We start from the raw sequence: 19,565 nt of genomic DNA on the forward strand, positions 1-19,565 counted from the left end.
CGATGCGAATTTAATCGAATAGGGGCAGCGTCGCCCGTCTCAATGTGATGGGAAAGCAACGATGTGCGTCCCAAATCCAAATCATCGGAGCTGAACACATCCGAATACGTCAGCAACAATTTACGCAGCGCATCACGTTGCCCCACGGACAGGGAAGAATTTTCGTCACATAAGGTAGCGATCCAACGATTATCCGAACCCCTTGGCTCGGAAACACCAGCGACCAATCCTCGGTGATGCGGACAATCGCGCGTCGCAAACGCCGTAGTGGCATGTGCCACAACCGTACCGGCCGGAACACGGATGTTTTCCACCCCCGCATTAAGCACCTGTAAAAACGGTAATTGATCCGGCCGGACGATGGTCTGTGCCCCAACTAACGCCAACCCTGTTGTTATCGTGGCGGATGGCGACAACAAGACCCCTACTGCTCCTAGCCGATTGGGCAGGGGCTTCCGATACCGCAAGGGTATAAGCATCTGTGAACCAGGTGGGATGTCCACAGATGCGACGGACAGCGCCTGCACCTGTACGGCCGAAGCAGGTCGCCCCCAGGGCGACGGCAGAAACGAGATTCGACGGCCCCCCGGCAATTCAATACAACTTTCATTGATTTTAATCAAAATGGGCATCTTAGCCAAAAAATCCGTGCCTAGTAAGCAAGGAACCGCCAAAGATCTCGATATTAACACAACGCCCGAAGCCGACACATCCCCAATAGATATCTTAGCATCCACCTGGCCCACGATACCCATACTACCCCCGTTCGCAGCGACGCACGACCCATAAACCAGACGCACAGCCCCCGGCGGAATGCCCAACAGATGGAAAATGACATCCGATATAATAGTCGCAGACGCTCCCGAGTCGACCAAAATGCGCACGTCCACACCTTGTATAGACCCCGGTACAGTGGACGAACCCGTAGCGGCCGCGACAACTCTCCGTGCCAATTTGCGCCACTGCGTAACTGAACGACAAGGCCTCGTCGATGGCCTTTCTTTAACAACAACAATAGGATCGCGCAACACAGGTGGTGGGTGAGGTGTAAAGCCTTGCCGGGTGTCTGGTGCGTGCCGACATGCCTGTTTCGGAGGTTCCTTGGTCGGCTTGTCCGGTGTTGTAGCCTCCTGCTGCGGCGGACCCGGGAAGCGGGCCCAGCAATCCCTGGCGTAATGGCCCCTACGGCCGCAGCGGAAGCAATCGGCATCGTTGCGCCGAAGCGCAGGTCTTGCATCCCGACGGCCCCGTTCCGATGGCGTAGCGCGCGGCCCCGGCCTTCCGCGTCCCGACCATGGAGAGGAGGCGGCCGTCAGCTCCCGAGGACCCCGCTCATCCGGCACATAGATCGCCTTTGTGGGGTCCCACCCCATCGCGCCTCCTTCCTTGACGGGCCCACCCGTCCATGCCGCCACTTGCTTCCAGCGACGGAGATTAAACTGCGCATCCAGACACTTTGCTGCCGCCCTGGACGTGAGCTTCTCATGCCCACACACAGGCATGGGGATCCCCAGATCCCGAGACAGCTCCAGCATTTTTCCCAATATGAGAGGCTCGAGCAGATCCTGTGGCGTCTCAGGATATGCTGCCATGGCCAGCTCCAACACCGCACCCCTGAACGCCACGGGCGATTCTTCGGGTGCTCGTTGTCGTTGAGCGAATCGCCGATGCGCGTCGTCAGGTGGCTCATAGGCGTCGGCCATTTCCTCAAAAACTCCACATAAAGTCTTCTTCTTTTCGGCCGTTATGGAACGGAAAAAGCGAACAGATTCGTCGTCCAGTAGAGTCGGCAACACTTCCAAAGCCTCCGCATCGGTCCATCTTGCTGAACGAACCGCCGCCAAAAATCGGCAGGCGAAAGCGCTCCAAATCGCCCCCGATAGAGAATTCCTTAACTGTAGTAAGGTGGCGACTCCGACTCCTCTTTACGCCGTCTTCCAATGATGGTTGTTCTGGAGGCAAATTCAAAATGGCGTCGGCCCGCGGCGTGGCCAAGATGGCGGTTTGGCGCCGCGGAGCGCGCAAGATGGCGTCTTCTTGCCGCGTGGCCAATGGCGGCGGCAGGGCAGGCAACGTGGCGGCCCGTGGAGCACCTTCTCCTTCCGCCGTCGTCCTTGGCGTAACGAGGTGACATAGATGCGCCAGGACGTCCCTGAGTGTCTCCAGTTGTTCTGCCACCTGTTGCCATCTTTGATCAGCGTCCGATGGTGTTGACGAACCCGCCATCGCGCCGACATCTTCCACGCCCGTCCCCGTGCTCGCCTCAGCAGGGCTCTCCTCCACCACCCCAGCAGAATCCGTGGTCGGAGGGAATTCGTCGTCGTCGGACGAAGAAGCCGATGCTGGCGCCGGAGGAATTTTCTTCCTTACTTGCTTAGACATGCCGTTTCACTTCTGACACCAGTGTAATAAAGGATTCGACCACGATCTCTGGCTCAGTGTCCTTTATTTGGTCCGTACTGTATTACCCACACGGCTGTCTCCTCTTTGCTTAGTCCCCACCGTGCTGGCTCCGATGTCTCTCTCTTCTCCACCAGCAGCCCCTCTGTTGGCCTCTGTCGCTCCTGTAGCCCCCACAGCAGCTCCGCTGCTGTTACTCACTCTCAGCCCCCTTGGCTGTAATCGCTGCTGCTCTTCTCGCTCTTGCTTACTCCGCAGCTCTGACAGCCTCGTGCTGTCTCGCCTCCTCGTCGCTCCTGCGACTCTTGGCAGCCACACCGCTGCCTCTCACACACAGCCTTACTGCCTATTTCTATCTGCAGCTTTACACCTCCCAGTAGCTCCCTACTGTTCCCGGGGTTGGCTCCCGCTCCGACGGTGCCCCCTCGGCTCGTACGCCCGCGTGGCCCCACACCTTTCCATTCACACCCCGACTGACTTCTCTTTCCGGTTTACCCGCTTAAGGACCCCAACCTTTCACCCACGTCACCTGGCTCCGCCTCCTCGTGACGTCACATCCGGAAGGTCGCTTTCGCCCGCATTACAAATGTACATTTGTACATATGAATAAAATAGATCAATCTCATTCGGGGAGTAATACATATCATATTCGAATCAAAATCAATATATACTTAATTTGTGCATACAAAACTGTATATGAAGTGCATTATAACTTGCAAAAATAGAATACAGGTGCATAGATTTAGCACTTAGTTTACAGCAAACCCTTGCCCATCGCCGGGGTTACGTTCCTGGTAAAAAGCCGCAATCAGAACATCCACCTTCCCCAAACTCGAAGACAAATGGGAAAAATGGGCTTTGGTTCAAGGTTCCTAACGCACGATAGAAATAAAAATCGCGGGCGGCTGAACCTCACTGCCTCCTCACTCGAGGCTGGAAACGCCACGTGACCCGGGACCCACAATGGGACACTTGAGAGAAGAGACGAGAGACAATATGGAGATAAGATGGAGACAAGACAGAAAGAAGATGGAGATATGACAGAGATAAGATTGAGACACGACGGAGATAAGATGGCACCACACGTGTCCTTCCATGGCAGCAGCAGCATCATCGCGAGCAGTGCAGTCACGACGCGTACAGAAATCTCGTGATCAACCACGAATGGTCCAGCCACAGCAGTGCGATCGGCGAACTCTGTACCTCAATAGCCTTGGCACGAAACTGCAAAACCGTGATAGCTGAACCCGCGAGAGGGAAGAGTTTGCTGTACTCGAATGTAAACACACTTTTTTTAACGATATATAATTCACCCATTAGCTTCATATCACGGTAAGGAATCAACTTGTAAATATTCTTCCTGCAGTACAAAACAACTCCAGAAACGGCACCCAGAGCAGTAATGACTTCAAGGACAATGCCAGCTACAGTTGATGAAGCTGGACTTGGCGTGGGTGCTGCGTCTGTCGGTTCTATTAAACACAAACGCAGACGACACGGAAACACGTGAACACACAAGAGATGCACACAGTCAACGTCTGTTTCCTCTTCCTGCCATGTCCCCCTCCTCTCGTGCGGCCTCTGCCCTGCAGCTCCTCCTGCTCTGCTCGTTGATGCCTTGGGGCACCATCGCATCTACTCCCCAGTCACTCGAATCCGCCGCGTTCGCAACTTCTACTCCCCTCGCTCTCGGCCTGCCCCTCTGTCTCCACCTTGGTGCCTCCACGTTCATTGCACCTTCTTTTACTAAGCCAGCCCCAGCCGTGTGAGCCGAATCCCTCTCTGTTCGAGTGAGATGAGCACCGCCACTCCCGCCTCCTTCCCCAGCTCTTCAGTTCTGACCGATCCAGTCCTGTGATCGCTGAGATCCATAGCACCATCCTCGTTTCTGTGCTGCACAGCGTCTCTGCTCCTCCTGCTTTTCAGGAGGAGCAGATGCGCTGTGGCTTTATTGAACGCGCATTCTGGCTCTACACGATACACCTAATGAGGACTGTTTTCTGGAATACGGGGTGATGTTTCGGCCTTACCCTGCTGAGACACTCATCTCCTTGTCGAAAATACTGTCGTGAGGGTGCTGCATCCATTTCAAGGTGTGAATTCATCCACTGTAAGAACCATTTAATTACCCTTGTATCTTTTAGTTTGTGTGTGTTTTTTAGAGTCTTTCCTGTGACAAAGTAACACACTGGACATGCACAGCGATGCAATGGGAATGTTCAGTGCCGCAAGCATCTCGCCGTCCATTCATTGAGAAATTTAGATGGCCGCCTAGATGGCGAATCGGCGACAGAGTCGGGGGCAAGCGTGGGGCTGGGAATTCATTATTAGGTGAGAGCATTGGACGCGAGTTCTGCGGTGCGGGGATGAGTCGGGGGTTTCATGTTAAGGAGTGTACACACGCAAGACATGGAGAGTGACTCAGCATCCTTTAGTACAAAACAAGGGCAGAAATCTTGTAGAATTAGTAACACAGAGGGAGGGGTGAACATTTAGGGCCCAAGAAGGCAACCCAAGTTTTCCCACAATGTCTATTATCTGTCGAACGCGGTTCTGCCTACACATCATTTTCTAAGAACGTAACCCCCAGCATTTGGCGAGGCCTGCCTGTGAATGTTAAATAGTGACTGTGCTATAATAACCCAGCCTAGATGGAGGCCATTGTTCATGATTCTCTTGCGGCTGTGTTCACCGGCGAGGTGTTTACCCTCAACACACGGTTTGCTGAGTATCGTGTTCATTAGGTGAACGGTAGAACAGCATTTGATGATTTTTTGGGCCAACTTCGGCAGCAGGCAAGAACGCCAAATGGAGTCATGGACAGCCAGCAGGAGAGGTCAATCATCGCTGTGCCGGTTTTTTGTTGAGGCCGTAAATCGCCTTGCAGCTCCTGCATCTGCACTTGAAGTGAATCCGAATCAGAAACGTATTCCCCTTTGAGCTAAGAAGCTATTTTTTCCGACATCAAAGCATTCCACATCCCACAAGTGGAGAACAATATCATGGGACACAGACAGAGAGAGACAGGAACTCCAGCTGCCATTGGCTCATTGTAGACAACTCAGTAAATAGTCGAGTTTCTTATACTACAGGATGTGATATCTGTGAAAAATAACAAAGACCCTTTATGGCTGTGCCACAGAGTGAATTTTCGTGGTATATCTGGACAATGAAGAGAATTTGCATTCTCGCTTAGAGAGAATAATAAAACGGTGGGTATTAAATAGATCAAGGGATGACATAATGCAAACCTGGTTCATTGTGAACGTTCAGCTGCAGATACCCGATGTCTTGCATGCTTGGCTTGTCGTGTCGATAAATCGTGACCTCACATCGATATCGTCCAGCGTCGTGGGTCTGGATGTCGCTGATGGTGATGGAGGCGTTACACGTGGACTCATCACCCACCCAAGTCACCTGCAACGGCCGGAAGCTCCTCTTTCCTGGATATGATCTTATACACCTAGACGGCAAACGTGAGAACACACCAGGGCATGCCTGTGTGTCCACATAATACACGTGGTCATATTCCAAAAACTGACATAATGTAAATCACATTGAATTATAACAGATAAATATATAATACAGTGAGAGAACAAAGTATTTGATCCCCTGCTGATTTTGTACGTTTGCCCACTGACAAAGAAATGATCAGTCTATAATTTTAATGGTAGGTTTATTTGAACAGTGAGAGACAGAATAACAACATCCAGAAAAACGCATGTGAAGTATTTGACCCCCTCTCAATCAGAAAGATTTCTGGCTCCCAGGTGGCTTTTATACAGGTAACGAGCTGAGATTAGGAGCACACTTTTAAAAAGAGTGCTCCTAATCTCAGATTGTTACCTGTATAAAATACACCTGTTCACAGAAGCAATCAATCAATCAGATTCCAAACTCTCCACCATGGCCAAGACCAAAGAGCTCTCCAAGGATGTCAGGGACAAGATTGTAGATCTACACAATGCTGGAATTGGCTACAAGACCATCGCCAAGTAGCTTGGTTAGAACGTGACAACAGTTGGTGCGATTATTCGCAAATGGAAGAACACAAAATAACTGTCAATCTCCCTCGGCCTGGGGCTCCATGCAAGATCTCACCTCGTGGAGTTGCAATGATCATGAGAAGGGTGAGGAATCAGCCCAGAACTACACGGGAGGATCTTGTCAATGATCTTAAGGCAGCTGGGACCATAGTCACCAAGAAAACAGTTGGTAACACACTACGCCGTGAAGGACTGAAATCCTGCAGCGCCCGCAAGGTCCCCCTGCTCAAGAAAGCACATATACATGTCCGTCTAAAGTTTGCCAATGAACATCTGAATGATTCAGAGGACAACTGGGTGAAAGTGTTGTGGTCAGATGAGACCAAAATGGAGCTTTTAGGCATCAACTCAACGTGTTTGGAGGAGGAGGAATGTTGCCGATAACCCCAAGAACACTATCCCCACCGTCAAACATGGAGGTGGAAACATTATGCTTTGGGGGTGTTTTTCTGCAAAGGGGACAGGACAACTTCACCACATCAAAAGGACGATGGACGAGGCCATGTACCGTCAAATCTTGGGTGAGAACCTCCTTCCCTCAGCCAGGGCATTGAAAATGGGTCGTGGATGGGTATTCCAGCATGACAATGACCCAAAACACACGTCCAAGGCAACAAAGGAGTGGCTCAAGAAGAAGCACATTAAGGTCCTGGAGTGGCCTAGCCAGTCTCCAGACCTTGATCCCATAGAAAATCTGTGGAGAGAGCTGAAGGTTCGAGTTACTAAACATCAGCGTCGAAATCTTAATGACTTGGAGAAGATCTGCAAAAAGGAGTGGGACAAAATCCCTCCTGAGATGTGTGCAAACCTGGTGGCCAACTACAAGAAACGTCTGACCTCTGATTGCCAACAAGGGTTTTGCCACCAAGTACTAAATTATGTGTTGCAGAGGGGTCAAATACTTATTTCCCTCATTAAAATGCAAATCAATTTATAACATTTTTGACATGCGTTTTTCTGGATTTTGTTGTTGTTATTCTGTCTCTCACTAATCAAAAAACCTACCATTAAATTATAGACTGATCATTTCTTTGTCAGTGGGAAAACGTACAAAATGTCCAAGGGTAAAAGTTCCTCTGGGGTGACGAGGAACAGCGTTTGTTTGAGACGCTTCGGGACGCTTTAGCAGACGCGCCTTTACGGTCCAACAGAGAAAGGGATGCGTCATGTCAACGCTGACACTTTATCGCGATTGCCTCAGCCGTCAGGCTCGTGCATATGTACTGCAGTCTGCCGCTGCAGGGCTTTCCGGCAATGGCCGCTGCAGCCGATTCGGGCCCAGCTGGTGGGGTCTCCACCGAGGGGTCCGGCTTACTGGGGTTGTCGCTGGCTTGTTGGACACGCCTACAGGTGAACGATTCTTCATTGTCCAGAATGAGGCTTTGGGCCTCCCGCTCTAAAGGGTCGGAGGATCGCCCTTTCCTTCGGCTCGTCGACGATCTCCTCGTGCGGTGGGACATCGTGTTGCAAAAGTTTTGTATTGTGGTTCCGTTATGCTTGAGGGGCAAGCTCATTCGTGAGACGCATGAGAAGCTGATGCATTTGGGGGAGAAGAAAACCGCGCTGACCTTGTGTAATGATTTTTACTGGCCGGGTATGCAAAACGACGTTCACCTGTTCGTTAAGGCCTGCCATGAGCGCGTGCGGAGAAAGGCGCCGGCGCAACCATATCGAGTACCGTTGCAATCGATACGTGTCTCCAGCGTAAACGAAATTGTCGCCCTGGATATTTTGGGCCAGTTCCCCGTCACCCCGCGAGGTCTCAAATATTTCCTGGTGGGTGTCGAGTACCTCACTCGGTGGCCTATGGCATAGCGGCTGGTGGACCAATCGGCGGGGTTGATCGCCAAGGCCTCAATAAGGGCGCCCCAGAGCACCTGCTCACCGATCAGGGCAAGAAATTTTCCTCCCGTCTACTGAAAGAAGTGTGTGACTCATTGGGTACAAAAAAGATTCGAACGTCCCCGTACCACCCGCAAACCGAAAAGATGGTCGAGCACCTGCATAGGATGCCGATGTCTATATTGTGCCAGCAGGTTAATTCGGTACAAACTGATCTGTACGTTCCGGCGGCCCTGGCCGCTTACAGGTTGGCCCCACACGCCTCGACGGGGTATTCGCCATTCTACTTATTGTACGGTCGGGAACTAGAGGCCGCAGTCCTGGTCAGGTTGGGCGTGCAAGTAAAGGGGAGGTCATCGGCAGTGCCTGCCCCCATGCAGGTGGCATTAGACCATCTGAAGGAAGCTAGAGAGGCCTCGGGGTAACACAGAGAGAAGGCAGGCTGCCAATGAACGCCTGCATGGTACAAGTCTCCGCGACAGCCCTGGCGTGTGGGGGATAGGGCTTGGCTGCACTGCCCTATGGTGCTGGTGGGCACGTCGCCAAAGTTCCATCGACCCTGGCACGGTCCCATTGAAATCGTGGAGACTCGTCGGGACCAGAGTGTTCGAATTTGATGCGGCCGGCACTTATGGCATGTTCACCCGTCGCGTCTTAAGAAATTTGTGTCTCCACATGATGCGTCCTCTCCCATCCCGGAACGGCCTGTATTGGATGTGTCCGACGAACCTGTGGTGCGGCGGCATGTGAACGCACCTCAGCCGTGTGTCTGCAGGACCTTCGCTATTGACTTTCTGGTAGGCTTTCTGGCCGTGTGCCGGTTGGCCAGCCGCGACCTCGTGAGCCGCCCCGGGACGCATGTGAGCGGGTTGCGGTCACGCCAGCCGATGACTGCCGTCACGAGGGCGGGCACGCATCGGGGGCAGAACGCAGCCCGTGCCAACAAGGGAACTTTCCCCACCCGTGTCCCCTGTCCATCCAGGCAGGGGTGATGGACCGGCTGCTGGAACTCGTTCTCGAGGAAGGACTTTCCATTAACTTCCATTGAAGCGCTGTTGTACTGTATCCGTTGTTGGGGGGGACTTTTGTAATTGTGTTGGGGGTCTTGCGGGAATGTTCGCCCGCCCACTGGTCGCACGTTACGTTGCTTGTGCTTAGCCGGGACGGCTAATTTTTTATCATGGGTGGGGTGGGGGGGGGGGGGGGGGTGATGTAGTGGTTTAACGCGCACCAAGGGGGGGTAATGGTAAATACGTGTGGGTTAGGAACTGTGGGGTCGTACCGGGACAGGCTGGTGTTGCTGGGGTACAACGGAGGAGACGGAGACGGCCCGTTAGGCAATTATGGATGCAGGGCAGTGATTGGCCAGTTGTTGTTGTCAGGGACAGGGTGGCACCTATAAGTCTGGGAATGGGGACAGGTGGTGCTGGGGGCCGGGGGCGCGGGGCGTTAGGGGGGACGCCAGTAATTATTTGGAAATTAATAGGGACGGGCATAAAAACGGGAGAGTCAGAGTGAGATGGAGAGTTGTGCTGGGGGCTGGACGGAGTCGGTCAGAGCAGGAGAAGAAGAAGTGTAGGGTAGCATTGGAGTAGAAGAAGAAGTGTAGAGTAGCAGTGGAGATGGAGAAGCTGAACGAGAGAGACAGTCGGAGTGAGACGGAGAAGCCGACAGAGAGCGACGGTTGGAGTGGGACGGAGAAGCAGAGAGGGGAGTCGGAAGAGACGGAGAGAGAGGGAGGAACAGAGCGAGCGAGGCCGGCGGAGCGTGGCGAGCGAACGGAGAACACGCTGGAGGTGAAATGTGCTGTGTTGGAAAAGGAAGAAGTTGTCCGCGTAAAGTTCAGCACTACACACATACTGGCAGAGCATGTTTTTTGGTTTGCATTTTCACCACATGTATATGTGGTTAATGCAGACATGATTCCTTGCAAAGGTTTCAGTTTGGTGTTTTAACATCTTAAACACAACCTGTTTTGTTGCCAGAAAGGGGAAAACCCTATTATCACCCTAGTTTTGTTACTACTTTTAGACGACGTATAGCAACTTGAGCTGAAGGCGCTCTAGGAATACAATTTTAATTTTTTACCTACGTGACTTTACCGAAAAAACCTAAGAATATGAATCCTTGCAGTCACGAAAGCTTGAAATCTAGAATCTATGAATACAAATAATGCATCTAAACTTGGTGCTAACAACTCGGTTTCCTGCATCGTGTGGTGGAATGGTGATGGGATGTGCAGCTCCCAGACTGTGGGACATCGCTCTGCGCCTTTGCTAACAGGGCAATAATAATAACAGTTAGAGCTGTTTATGTCTCGTCTTGTGGATGAGTGCGTGGGTGAGTGCGTGGGTGAGTGAATGGGTCCGTGGGTGGGTGGGTGAGTGAGTGAGTGGGTGAGTGCGTAAGTGGGTGAGTGAGTGGGTGGGTGAGTGAGTGGGTCCGTGGGTGGGTGAGTGGGTGGGTGAGTGAGTGAATAGGTCCGTGGGTGGGTGAGTGAGTGGGTGAGTGCGTAAGTGGGTGAGTGAGTGCGTCCGTGGATGATTGGGTGGATGAGTGAGTGAGTGATCGAGCTATTGCTACTGTGCAGCTCTGAGACTATGGAACATTGCCTTGTGCCTTTGGTAACGACAATCAGAGCCGTGAGAGCTGTTTAAGTCTCGTCTTCAAATATTAATAAAATAATTTACATTTGTAGGGCGCATTTGATCCAAGGACCCCAATGCCCCGTGTATGGAAAGCAGAGAAATAAGATAGAGCCAGCGTGAATGACCAAAACTATGAGGAAAAGGCTATCTTAAAGAGGTGAGTTTTCAGGGCAGATCTAGATACCACTAAGGATTCTGATTGTCTTATTGTCAGAGGCAACGCGTTCTATAGTCTTGGAGCTGTACTGACAAAAACCCGATTACCCCAGCAAGTGAGCCTTGACCTTGGCAAACTATGAAGGAGATAAGAAGATCTCAAGGACCTCATGCAGTTGTAGAGATGATAACTACTCACTATTCGGTAACCTGCAGTGCCACTATGTGTCAAAGGGGTGATGCAGCGTTACCTCTCGGGGGAAAACGACCGGGGTCAAGGAGAGGTGAGAGCGGATCAAAAACGCAGATTCCCGCCCGGCATGTTATGTGTATCGTTTATTGTTAAATGTGAATAAAAGTTCCTATGATTACTGTTGTTACATTGTATTTTAAAGCTTTATTTTGGTGATTTCGAAAACATATGGTTAAGTGTGGGGGCCGTTGGCCCCCGGGGTCTCTCCCTCACGCATCCCCTATTCCGGTTGTGTTGCCACACCGCCCTAATACCCGCTAGGGTTTCGCCGGCATTCGAACGCGACGCCCCTACTCATACAGCCTCGCGCAGCGCTCCCACGCTGCGAGCATACGTACGCACAGCATCATCAATCAAACGCCATACTCTCCCTTTCTACACCGCTACGTACAGCTCTCGCACGCTGCGAGCGTGTGCCCGTCTACAGCCCTGTGCGGCACTCGCCTCCACGTAGAATAACCACGTTACCAATGCGTACCTGTATCCGACACGTAGCAATGGTACGCGCACACACACACACACACATACAGCTCCGCACGGCACTCACTCAACCCTGACTACTCACGTTATGAGCACGCACCTGTAGTATGCCGATTACGCATGCCGCGAGCTTACGCATACACACGCACACAGCTCCGCGCGCTCCGAACGCAACCCCTTCCCTCGCGCCGCTCTGCGCAGCGCTCCCACGCGGCGAACCACTGTGTACACAGCACCACACGCGTTCACACTTCTCTGCGAGATCACACGAGGCCACGATCAGCTATTAATGATTTATTTTCGGCTACCTGGGAATTGATGTTAAATCAGTATGAATCGACGAGGCTGGCCTACGCTGATACCTCTAGGCCTATTCCTGACTTATCTTCTTACGAGGCACTTTCACCTTCTTACTCACGGTTCGAAGTACTCGGCGTTCTGTGGGCTTTCCTTGCTGCTCGTCTCGACACGTCGCACGGACGTCCGGAGGGCAGAGCTGGGAACCGTCTTGGACGCTGGCCTCTTGGAGTGCGAGAGCCCTCTGCCTCGTTACGTTCGCTTTTTATCCTATCTCCCCCGTCCCAGGCCTCGCCTCCCCAGCTCTCTCCCTCCTCCGGCGTTTATGTGCGGCGCATATTCTAATCAGTTCCATTTTCATGCCTCCCCATCACAATGGGTGGTCGGCTTGACTGCGCCGGTGCACGATGCCTTTGTTATGCCAATTATGCCGCGGCGTCCATCACAAAGGCTCGCCGTGGGAATTTGTGCACGGGCTCCCCGCGTGCCTCCGCCCCTCTGATTATTCGTAATTCCAGATTTTTACCCTTTAATTTCCCTAATAATGGCACCTATGCGCTCGAGCCCATTTTGTCATGCCACTTAGGCCGTCTCGCTCCTCCCCTGCCTGTCTCGTCGATACGTGTGCGTGTGTGGGGGGTGCATTTCAACCGCGGTGGCCGAGTGGCCCCTCGCCGCGACCATGCAATCTTAATGCCGGTGTGCGAAGAAGCATCGGGGGAGGTCGTCCAATTCCCTGGTCGCCGGAAACCGTGAAAGTCATCCCGATAAGGGCTTCTCGGGTTAAAACCGGTCAGCCAGGTGACTTCCCCTCGGAGCTCTATGGGGGGGTGGGGGGATATGCGTGCGGGTGTGTTTATGTGAGGTGAGGTGAGGGGGACGCGGGGTCGGTTCCGCCACTTGGTGGTGGCGAGGTCGTAGATGGGGCGCCCGCCGAGCGGCTTCGTGGCGGCGGCATCACATAAGCGATGTTTCTTGCGGAAGTGCAGCGTTGGCCTGATAACTTTGATCTAAATTGTCTTATGGTTGTTATTGTTTGACTTGCATCACCCTGGGATTTTTGCACACAGCGTTGTAATACGGTGTTTTTTTCTGGAAGATTTTCTGGTTTATCCACGATGTTTCTGTTGCGCGTTGTCGCTTTAAGATGTTCTCTGTTCATATGTTGTTTGTTGCGGTTGCACCCGACTCAAGAGCCGCATGGCTCACAGGACTATACCTAATAAATGAAACTTGTGACCATAGAACCGAAAAGATGGACCACATAATAAACCACTGAGGTCTGTGTCTTCAATGGAAGAATAAGAGGACTGCATGGGCTCTCTCCTGAAGCCCTTTCGTTGCTAGCAGACCTCAACATTGATATTTAGCTCCCCAAAATAGTGCCATATGCAAGAACACTAAAGCAGAAATAATTTAATTTTATTTGAGTTCATATTTATTGCGTGCCTTTAGCAAGACACTTTACAAAACACAGAAGCTATATAATTTTGAAGAGAAAAATGGGAAAAAGGTGAGAGGGGCGGTAGGGCAGGTAATGACCGAGACAATATGAAGAGGAAAAGGAAAAAGGGGGGAGAGGGGCCAAGGGGAGGGTGGAGAGAGAAAGAGGTGCAGAGGAGCTGTCCGGCCTGCAGCACAGCGACACCGTCGCTGACCGCCTCCCCCAAGCCGCACAACAGCACGGGGTGGGCACGCACGCTGCGGAGGCGGATCATGGCCACAAAACTGCCCCTTGCGCCCCAGCACGCCGACGAAAGGGTGGGGGGGAGACCCTCACCCCAGCGAGAGTCCGATTGCAGGCCACTCACCGTCATGGCCATCGTGATGCTCCCGGATGGCCATGGACGGCCGCGTGGCCCGGCGACAGAGCCGCCCGACGCAGGCATCGGAGAGAACTACGCCACGTGGGGGCGCTTTGGACATGGTGCATTCATCCCACACTATTAATTCACAATTAACCAGGACTTGTGCAAGGGCAGTCCCCTTTGAAATATTGCAAACAGGGTTTTCTTGTCGGGATAGATCTAATGGAAGCTGCACCACCCCTGGGCCTCCCCTAGATCGACTCGGCCTCAAATGAGTACCTGCATGGATCAGCGGTGTGTATTTAAACATCAGCGTGTGAACCTGGGTCCAATCCGGCGCGTTGTGTCCAAATGACTTGCTGTGACAAATCGTTCAGTTCCTTAATATGGGGGGGGGGGGGGGGGAATTCAATGGGTGATGTTTCGAGCGATGGCCCTTCAATGGAGTAGAGTGAGATGAGAGGGGAGAGTTGGGAGAGTGTGTGGAGGGTAGAGTGAGTTGAGAGGTAGGAGAGTGTGTGGATGGGAGTAGAGTGAAATGAGAGGTAGGGGAGTGTGTGGAGGAGAGTAGAGTGAGATGAGAGGGGAGAGGCAGGAGAGTGTGTGGAGGGGAGTAGAGTGAGATGAGAGGTAGGGGACTGTGTGGAGGAGAGTAGAGTGAGATGAGAGGGGAGAGGCAGGAGAGTGTGTGGAGGGGAGTAGAGTGAGATGAGAGAGGTGGTATAGTGTGTGGAGGGGAGTTCTCTTTTTAACTTGGTATTTCGATTTGAGCAGGGGTCTCAAAAGAAAGCTGTCTCTGGTGTTGACCAATCAGTTTCAAAGACAATGCATCATATATTATCAGAGTGTTTTTTTGCATTCTGACCACAATCATTGTGGTTAATGCAGACACGATTCCTTGCAAAAGGTTTCAGTTTGGTGTTTTAGCATCTTATCACCTTCTTTGTTGCCAGAAAATAGGGGAAAACCCTATTCTCATATTTTGGTACTGGCAAAGGAGGTCCCATGATGAGGTGGTGGAAGTTGTGGTCCGGTCCTATCCTTTTGTAATGCGGGCGTAAACGGCTTCGCGGATATGACGTCATGGGGGGAGGAGTTAGGTCACGTGGGTGAGAGGGGTGAGGTCTTAAGGGAGAGATACCGGAAGAGACAGGAGAGTGTGGGAGACTGAGTTAGAGTGAGGCCACGCAGGGCGGAGGTCGAGGAGTGGCGAGATCGCCACACACACGGGGGAGTAAGACTTGGCACCGTCGGCCAGCGGTGACCAAGCGCAGAGGAACGACGGGCAGCAGTGGAGCTGCAGTAAGAGCAGCGATGGAGCTGCAGTGAGCGCAGCCGGAGGACTGCACAAGGGGTCTGCAGCGGAGCTGCAGAGGTGTGGAGGCTACGGGAGCGAGGGCAGCTACGGAGCTGCCAAGGGGAGAGCTCTGAGCGAGGGCCGTGCGGGAAAAGTGTAAAAACCCGAATAAAGGACGACGGAGACAGAACCAGGATCGAGTCCCTTATTACACTTTGAGTTTGAGCCTTCTCATGAGAAATAAAAGTTCTTCTTAACCCCAACCAGAAACTACACCAACCGCATACACTCACAAAAATCCTGAACACGGTTAGCGAGGGGTCGGGTACGGGTCGTGTAGGTGTCGGGTAGGGGTTGAGTAGGGGTCGGGTACAGGACGGGTAGAGGTAGGTGTCGGGTAGAGTTCGTTATGGTCGGGTCAGGGACATGAGTCGTGTAGAGGTCGGGTAGGGGTCGTGTAGATGTCAGTACGGGTCGGTATGGGTCGGTACAGGTTGGGAAGGGGTCATGTACGGGTCATGTAGTTGTCTTGTAGGGGTCTGTCGGAGTCCGGCAGGGGTCGCATAGGGGTCGGATATGGGTCGGGGTCGTGATCGGGTACGGGTCGAGTACGGGTCGGATACAGGTCAACAATTTCACGGCAGCTCGAAGCACGGTTGGGTGTGGACTTCGTTGGTAGTTTGAACAGAAGAAGTTGACTGATGAGCACCGCCTCAATGGAAATCGGTTTGAGCATTTGTTGAATAAACAAACTAACCCAGTGTGTCCTAACTTTTGCTTTTCAAGTGTTTAGATCATGTTGCAGCTATATGAGCTGCTTTGTTGAGCTGCCATTCGTGGCCAGGTAGCTTCTCAGTGGCCTTCACCTGGTAAGATAATCCTGCATACTGCATAATGCACGGGCATAATATGACTTTGAACCCCCCGCCCACCTCCTACGCATTCCACAAGTAATGACTAATCTCATATCTGCATTTCCCATAAATATGCTAAATTCCTCTTGATATGCAAATTCCTTTGTCAATGCGCTCTTCCCCCTCCAACCCAGCTTAAATATACGCTGCCAAGCTTGGTGGTGTTCATTCAGACTCTGTCTTTCCGACAGACCTGTTCTTCACCTGAGGACGGCTGCTTGCGTTGTGGCCAAAACGTCGTGAGAGTTATTTTAATATGTTGTACTTTTATTATTTTAATATTTCCCTTCTACGTGACTTTACCGAAAGAACCAAGAAGATGAATCCTTGCAGTCACGAAAGCTTTAAATCGAAAGATAGAAATAGTTTATTTTTTATTCAGTTTATTGTTAAGTGACTTGTTTACAGTTATTACACTTTGCACTGCGATCGTGTTTGTTGTGTGTTTTATGTTTGTTGCTGTAACGTTGTGCTACTGGACATCTGTGACACAAGAGCTTTAGAGCTCATCGGATCCCTCCTGCAGTCTAAATACTGATTATGATTGATTATTAACCCCGCACACTGCTCGCCGATGAACACTGCCCGCCGATGAACACTGCCCGCCGATGAACACTGCCCGCCAATGAACACTGCCCGCCGATGAACACTGCCCGCCGATGAACACTGCCCGCCGATGAACACTGCCCGCCGATGAACACTGCTGCCCGATGAACACTGCTCCCTGATGAACACTGCTCCCTGATGAACACTGCTCCCTGATGAACACGGCTCCCACTGCTCCCTGATAAACGCTGCTCCCTGATGAACGCTGCTCCCTGATGAACGCTGCTTGCCTGATGAACACTGCTCCCTGATGAACACTGCAACTGCACCTTTATATGCAAAACATCACGGCCACATTTCGCAATCCTGCAAGCTCCATTGCCAAGCACCTGCGTTGGGGTTTACCCACAGGCAGCAGCAGCAGGCGGAGTGTTGACTTAGCACTGAGAGTGAATGGAATCGCTCATTGGGTGACTCATCCCATTCGCTGCGTGACTGCAACGGCTGCCAGCGTTCGTCTCGCCCTGGAAAATCCGGTTTTGAAAAGCGACCGAACGTGCCAGCCTCGCCAGGAATGCGACGAGAACGGGTTTGGGTGCCTCTCACTCAAATCCTCGACACAACAACAACAACAGCAGCAGCAACACCAAAGACAAAGATCCCCCGTGTAGCCTTAACACGCCGTTGGGGGCAAGTGCCGCGAGTAGCCAATACCACTCATTTGAGGCTGAGTCGACCTAGGGGAGGCCCGGGAACCGGTTCAGATAATCGTCACTACTGCTGCTGCTAGGGTGGTCGTGGCCGGGAATCGAACTCGGGTCGCCGGATTCGGAGCGCAGCGCGTGAACCGCGTGCACATTCCGACTCGCCCACTCGCGACATCGCAGACGCGAGCGGCGCGGCTCCAGGCGCCGTCTGGCTGCTGGGCAGGCGAGGAGTTGCGCAACGGCTGATGTTGTTATTTGCGCAACCACGTTTCATCGCGACTCTCTTGAATTGTTCATAATATAGGTTATTGGGTCAGATCGCCTAAGTATAAATTGTGGATTCACTCTTCAACACACCGGTGGGCTGAAGTAGTACACTACACTATACACTACACTACACACTACGCTACACACTGCATTACATTACACACTACACTACACACTACACTACACACTGCATTACATGACACACTACACTATACACTAGAGTATACACTACACTATTCACTACACTATACACTACACTATACACTACATTATACACTACACTATACACTACACTATAGTACAATACACTATACACTACACTATACACTACACACTACACTATACACTACACTATACACTACACTATAGTACAATACACTACACTATACACTACACTATACACTACACTATAGTACAATACACTGCACTATACACTACACTATACACTACACTAGTAACTATTTGGCGTTTTGTTTACGTGACAAGTCGCTGACTGATTGGCCGTGTCGGGTGGTGGAGGCTTTCGCCACCTTCATACTGACGCGACACAAAATACCTTCATTGTGATGAATATTTGTCGCGAAAGCCCGCTGCGTGTTAAAGTGTCTTGTTGACGCGCGCGTGTGTGTACACGTGCTGTGCGTGTGTGTACAAGTGTCCCGTGTCTGTGTGTGGACACGTGTTGTGCGTGTTTTGTGTGTCTGTGTGTGTACACGTGTTCTCTGTGTGTGTGTACACGTGTTCTCTGTATGTGTGTATACACGTGTTCTCTGTGTGTGTACACGTGGTGTGTGTGTGTGTGTACACCTGTTCTCTGTATGTGTGTATACACGTGTTCTCTGTATGTGTGGATATACGTGTTCTCTGTGTGTGTGTACACGTGTTCTCTGTATGCGTGTGTACACATGTTCTCTGTGTGTGGGTGTACACGTGTTCTCTGTGTGTGTACACGTGTTCTCTGTGTGTTTACACGTGTTGTGTGTGTGTGTGTACACGTGTTCTCTGTGTGTACACGTGTTGTATGTGTGTATACACGTGTTCTCTGTGTATGTGTACACGTGTTGTGTGTGTGTGTGCACGTGTTCTCTGTGTGTGTGTACACGTGTTGTGTGTGTGTACACGTGTCCCGCTCAGGGCCAAAACAAGTGACGATTGTCTGAACCGGTCCTGACCCTCCCCTAGGTCGACTCAGACCTAGGGTATAGGCTGGTGCGGTGTGTAGTGAACATCACCACTCATGGGGGAGACAAAGGTGGCCGGACGTGGTGCTGGCCACCCACCCCATCGTGTGCAGTGCCAGCCTTCATTGGTGCTGCTACTCGCTCGGAGCACTTAGCGGGTGAAGATTGTGACAGCCTCTACGGGGGGTCTTAGTTCGTCTGTCTTTGTGTACACGTGCTCCACGTGATCACAGCACACAGAATACGAATATGTATTCATACTGCAGGAGGAATCCGATGAGCTATAAAGCTCTTTTTGTTTTACAGATGTCCGGTCGGGGCGGGTAAGAACGTTACAACAACACTCACTGCTCAAACGTGATATTAGTGCAAAGTCCAAGAAAGGTGAACTAATCACCCAAGTACACACACACACCCAACTAAACCATCCCCATCCTACCAGGCAAAGCCCACTGAGGCGTTCACTTATTTTCCAGAAGCCACCGGCTATCATAAATCATAGCCCATCATTTGGACATTAATAGCAGCAAAATGACGTCAATAATCGCAATGCATGTTTCTCAATGTGGAGGGGAATGTGGCTGTATCCGGCACGCATCTTCTGCTTCAGAATATTTATTGACGGACGGTGATTGATGTTCAAGTGAGGAAACGAGGTGGTTATTCCGAAACGTTGGTCCTGCTATGGCAAAGGCTTTGTCACCCATCCCAAGTCTTGTTCTG

General features: G+C 51.7%; 1 long non-coding RNA gene across 1 annotated transcript; it reads right to left on the reverse strand.

Annotated features, from left to right (window-relative positions):
* Positions 1–3,834: 3,834 nt before the first annotated feature.
* Positions 3,835–12,352, reverse strand: LOC144738094 (uncharacterized). The gene is made up of 3 exons (XR_013589127.1): positions 12,244–12,352; positions 5,652–5,863; positions 3,835–3,872 (listed from the first exon to the last, which is right to left on the reverse strand). It is a non-coding gene; the product is annotated as an uncharacterized LOC144738094 (long non-coding RNA).
* Between the last annotated feature and the right edge of the window lie 7,213 nt (positions 12,353–19,565).

The sequence above is a fragment of the Lampetra planeri genome, chromosome 77, assembly GCF_965212315.1.
Source record: "Lampetra planeri chromosome 77, kcLamPlan1.2.h2, whole genome shotgun sequence".
In the NCBI taxonomy this organism is placed as follows: Eukaryota; Metazoa; Chordata; class Hyperoartia; order Petromyzontiformes; family Petromyzontidae; genus Lampetra; species Lampetra planeri.